Source organism: Rhinolophus hipposideros (assembly GCF_964194185.1).
Source record: "Rhinolophus hipposideros genome assembly, chromosome: 8".
Classification (NCBI taxonomy): Eukaryota; Metazoa; Chordata; class Mammalia; order Chiroptera; family Rhinolophidae; genus Rhinolophus; species Rhinolophus hipposideros.
This window is the reverse complement of record NC_138054.1, coordinates 68081002-68086987: the sequence shown is the minus strand read 5'-3', so window position 1 is coordinate 68086987 and position 5986 is coordinate 68081002.

Here is a 5986-nt window from a genome sequence, read left to right as displayed (position 1 = left end):
TACCACTCAGTCTTCCCTCTGCAGGGCCTTGCCCCTCCTTTTGTGTCTGGAGACACTGAGACCCAGAGAGAGGCAGAAATTCCCTCGAGCTTCATAGTGAGGCAGGAGGTAAGCCAGGATAAGAGAGGCCTTTCTGTGCCTTGGTTTTCTCATCTATGAAATGGGGTGATAACAAAACTGCTCCCTCCATAGGCCGTTCGAGTGTTAAATGAGGTAAGATGCACAGAACAGTGCCTAATGTTTAGCATGAGAGCTTGGTAGTGTTAGCATTTGGCTAAGCCTCTGTCTCCATGCATTTTCTCCTTAGGAGATTCATCTACTCCCGTGGCTTTACCTCCTGTAAACCAATGATTCCCAAATTTATGTCTCCAATGCAGACCTTTTCTCTGAGCTTCAGACCCATATATCCAACTGCCCAGTCCTTCTCTTACACTTACATTGGCCCACTTATGTGCCAAGACCGAGCCAGGGTTTGCTGGGCCTGCCCTATAAACACCCCCGACCCCCAGCTCTCTGTGCCAAAGCCCACATCTATAGGGCCTCCAGCCCAGATGTCAGGCATCCCATCACCACTTTCCTGTTTGGTGTTTAATCCTGAGAACAATCTGAGCCTCCTTGCCTCAGCCTCTCCTTGACCCCTGCTCTCCCAGGCCCTTCCTGTCCTCCCTTTGCCCTCCTCCCCTGCTCCCCTGGGACCCATCAGCGCTCACTCCCAACCTCCCCAGCTGCCACCACAGCTGGTCACTGACGGAATGTGCAGCTGTTGAGAGCCACATGTGCTGAACAGGCGGTGCACAGCCACCCCTGGGGCCAGCGGGGGTGGGGGTGGGACCATCTGTCTGTGTCTGTCAGTCTAGAACACACACACACACACACACACACACACACACACACACACGCACTCCACGCACTCCTTCTCCAGGGAAGGTGGTGAACAGTATCGGTTTGGTTCCTTTCTCCATCCCTGGGCTGCAGAATTCATGAGGGTCATGCTCCACCTATGGGGTTCCAGTGGCCCCAGCTCGGGGACCCTGAGAGCAGACTGACCGGGCTGGCCCAGTTGTCTTGATGCACATACACTCCTGCTCCTGTGTGCAGACAGTACAAAGCCCCACAGAGGCTGCCCAGGGCCCTAATGGCAGGCTGGGTGATCAGAGCCTCCGTAGCTTTCCCAGGCCCTGGGGGTAGGGGTGGGGGTGGGGACAGCCTGCAATGGAGGAAGCCAGAGGCCTCGGACACATTCCAGAGCCCCCTTGGCAGCGCCCAGAGGCTCCAGAGGCTTCTCAGGCCTGGGGCAGCGCCAGCAGCAACTGTCCTGGTTCCCACACTCTGGCCTCTCTGGAATCTCTGCAGATTTCTCTTCTATGTGTACATGATGTCAGCAGGACTAGGACATTGGGGGTGGAGGGAGTGGAGGGGCTGAAGACACCATCTCCCTGAAGTCAGATGGCCATGAGGGGGGCGATGGGGGAGAGTCTGGTCTTTGGCATTGCCCACCCAGTAAGAAGAGGATGACTTGGTCTCTGGCTCCCAAGCCTGACTGGGTCCTGACACTGCCCACTGCGTTCTTGTTGGAGCCCCTCTCCATCTCTCGGGGGCTCAGTTTTTTTCATCTGTAAAATGGAGGTAAGACTAGTATCTACCTCCTATGTATAATAGTGAAGGATATAGAATCCTGACCTTATTGGAGATCCTTCATGGTCTGGGCACAGCTCACTCTCTCACCACTTACCTGACTTCCACCCCAGTCCTGTCATTTCTCACACATTTTAGAACACATAACATGGGTTCTTGCTTCTGAGTCTGTATTCTGTTCACCGTGAAAACCTTTCCTTTTCTCTATCTGGAAAACTCTTACTCAGCCTTCAAAGCCCAGCACAAAAGTCCCTCTCTAGGAAGCCTGTCCAGCCTCCTTCGGGTACCAGTAAGGCCTCTTAGTACTCCCATGATTCTCGCTATGGCAGCCTGACCTCACCATACTGCTACTTACCTTCCCCGACTCCTCATGGAGCTGTCCTTTCTGAGGCTGATGGCCACTCTCAGGAACCCAGGCACAGCACCCCACAACCTGTGAGTGTCCGAGCATAATCAGGACATGGCTTTAGGCCTGGTCCCCACCCTGATGCCGCCAGGTAAAGTTTCCCACCCATCTCCCCTGATGTAGTCTTAACAAGCAGAGGAAGTAACTTAGTCCTCACGAGCTACAAAAGCATTTCTTAAACCCCCAAAACAGCCATGGTCCCCCTTTCCCCCACCCAGACCGGCCAAGCCAAAGCCCCGCTGTATAGATGGGGAAAACTGAAGCCCAGAGAAGGGAAGTCAGCAGTAGAGGCTGGATTAGAACTCGGGGCTCCTACCCCAGTCCAAGGCCCTGAGGCCCTTTCCCCTTCTTGGGTGAAGGATATGGAGGCTGGGAAGTGATAAAGGGGCTGAGGCAGGGCATGGGTTGAGTGGGAGCCCCAGACTTGGGAAGCAGACGTTCCTCACCTCTGGCTATGCTGGAATTAGATTCCATCATTTTTCCTGGTGTTGACAGGGAAACCACACTTCTATTACACCACTTAGTAATGATGGAGAATTGTAAGACCATCAGGCACAAGCTATCCTGAGGGGCAGATGGGCGATCCTTTTCCCAGAAAGGATCTGTCAGTTCAGGTCTTCTAGGAGACAGGTGCTAAGGCCAATTAGAGGTGTAAAAGATTTATTGAGGGAACCACTTGTAAGGACGAAGGGAGGGAGCTAGAGTAAGCAGGAAGAGCCTTTTAACCGTGACAGAGGTCTGACCTCTGTGAAAGAGAGAGAGAAGGAAGGATGGGGTAGGAAGAGCCTCAGACTATCATGCAGGTCTGAGTCCCATTGTCCATTAGAGGGGCCCCATGTAGGGCAGAAAGAGTCTGGCTCTTGTCTCTCCCTCGTGGCCAGCCACTGACGGGGAGCAGCCCTGGGAAAGCATGCTATCTGCAGATCCAAAGGTACAACAGCTGGAGGCTGTTGGCTAATGACACTCCTTGCAGCTGGTTCTCTTGAAGGCAAATATGAGTGATGTACCTTCCTGGCAGCTGCAGAACATACATGCTTTACAAGGTCACCCAGTCCAGCGAGCAGGTGACAAGTTCACACCCTGGGGTGGTGGCTGCACTGTGCTAACACTGGGGTGAGCTTTAAACCACACAGAACTTCACAGGGCTTCTAAGGGGACTTTGCCAGACCAATGAAGGAATGAAGATTCAGATGAAGTCGGGTGAAAATATGGTGTTTCAGAGGGAATAGCACTGAATTTGGAACAATAGCTTGGCATCGAATTTCCTTTCTGCATTTACTAGTGTGTGTCTGCAGACAAGTCACTTCTGCTAAGACTTGGTTTTCACCTTTGCAAGATGTGGATAAGAATGTCTCACTCCTGTGTTCCTAGCCCAGATCCAAAAACAGAGGGATGAGGGGAACCAGTATTTTTGTCTCTGGAAAGATGGCTCTGCTTCTTACAGAGGTGCCTATTAAAGACTGCTCCTTAAATTTTTCCACTGAATGGAGTAACCCAAAAGGCAGAAAATAATTTGTATTGTCCCTGAGGTTCAGGGGGCATAGCTCAAACTAACTTAATGTAAGCTTCAATTTTCTTATATGCATTTTATTTTTAAAATATGCACGCGCGAGTCAGTATAGTGTAGCACTTAAGATGTATACTCTGGAGCCAGACAACTTGAGTTTAAATCAAGCTCTGCGACATACTCTCTGAACTTTAGTCTCCTCATCTGTAAAACGAGAATAATAATAGTACCTATTTTATAGAGTTACTATGAAAATTAAATGATTTGTATAAAGTGTTTAGAACCCAATCTATTCTATTCACTATTATGATGTGAATTTACAATTTTATCCTTGAGCTACCTATTTATTAAAAAAAAAATGGTTTTTTTTAAATGACTTATTGGAAAGTAAAACTGACTACACAATAAACAAAAGGAAAACAAAGATAGAACATGTAGCTCTCATGGCTCGGAAGTGTCGCAAGTTGAAAAGGGAAGGTACAAAGGAAGAGAAAGAACTGTGTGCACAATTTCTCCATCCCGATGTTCCATGCCACAGCACATTTCTACCATGCTGTGGGGTTTTGTCCAAATCTATTCCAAGATCACACCAGAAAACAGAGGATTCAGTTATGTCACCAGAGGGTTGGGTCTGCTCACCCAAGGCCTGGGCAGGAGAGGGTGTTGGGCCACCATCCCTCTACCCCCTGCTGCTTTCTCCCTCACTTTAGACATGGTCCATTAGTTACAAACCAGTGGAAGCAGCTCTGGTAGTACTGGCCTTACAGATGTTATAAAAACTTCACAGTGAGACCAAGGAGTCTCCGACCACAAAGTTTCCATGACGTTCCCAAGTAGGTGGCCCCAGAGTCCCTGAAAGAATCTGCTGGATGGGAGGTATAAGGAGGGAAGTGGACAAAGAGTCACATTTCTCCTTATTCCTGGGCCTGGGTGAGGGATTGCAGGTCAGAGAACCAAGGAGGCACATTGAGGTCTAGTCTTGACCAGAGGCAGGTGAATTATTAAGATAAACTTGGGTAAGATAAGTTATACCAGGCTGATGGGGGTATAATCATACATGGGAGCCAACCTCCAAGATGGCCTCCGATTAGCTCCAGCTCCTGGTCTTCACACCCTGTGTAGTCCCCTCCCATACTGTGTCAGGTTGGTCTGTGTGATCAATGGAATACGGTAGAAATGATGTAATGTCACTTCCAAGGCTGGGTCCTAAAAGATAGCTTTTAAAGTAAGTTGGCCTTGGTTTCTCTTGGATTACTCTGGGGGAAGCCAGCAGCTATGTCATGAGGATATTCAGGCAGCCCTGTGGCGAGGAACTGAAGTTACCTGCCAACAGCTGTGTCAATGTGCCATCTTAGAAGTGGATCCTCCAGCCCCAATCAAGTCTTCAGATGACTGCAGCCCCACATGACAGCTTGACAACAACCTTTTGAGACACTGAGCAAGAACCACCCAGCTCAGTGGCTCCTGGATTCACAGGGACCATGACAAAATAAATGTTGGTTGTTTTAAGCTGCTAAATATTGGGGTAATTTGTTACACAGCAATAGATAACTAGGGCTCCCATGCCTTCGGTTTCCCACCCAAATAGTACACAGGTGATCCTTTGGTGATCTTTTTGGGAAAGGTATCCAAAATATTTCACAATATTGCTCAGAATGAAATGACGTTGGCTGCAAACAGCTGGCCCAGTCCTATGAGCCCTGAATTCAATCATTCAATTATAGGCACATTTATTGACACCCACTTAGGGCTGGGGACACCAAAATGAAATTGGTGATATTCCTTTGGATATGGGAGAAAGAATCGTGGACGTAAATATTGTTCAAGGGAGAAAGCGATCTGTCCCTCATGATACATAGTTTTGAGGGAGCCTCGCTGAGGAAGTTGTGTTTGAGATGGTCCCTGACGGAGCCTCAGCAGATGGAGGGGAAGGGAGTGGCAGGAGAAATGAGAGTCATGGATAGACTGGCGTAGAGGTATTGGCCCTAGGTTGGGCGGACTGTGGAGGGGCCTGAGGGGCAGGAGAAGTATTACGTGAGGGCTGAGGTTAGAGCCTGAGTGACCCCCTTCCTTCTCCATCTCACATCCTTTCTTAGCTCCTCTTCTTCCTCCCACTCCATCAAAGCCCCAACCCCTGGTAGTTCCAGATGGGAGCACTGAATCCATGCCAAGAGTACCGCTGGGCGGGGGAGGGGGCGGGCAGGAAGCTTGCCTTCTGATGGGTTTAGGCTGCTGTCCATCACAGAATCTCCCCTCAGGGTGGTCTTCGTGTGGCTGGGAGAGTCTACAGAGAGACACTGGCACCATGGATAGAACAGACTCCAGGCCTCCTTACTACATCCTCTTCATTGCTATTTCTTGAGGGGACCCTCAGCCAGTGTATGAATATGGTTATGGGGGGGAGGGAATTAGATAATATACACTTATTTTTTAAAATC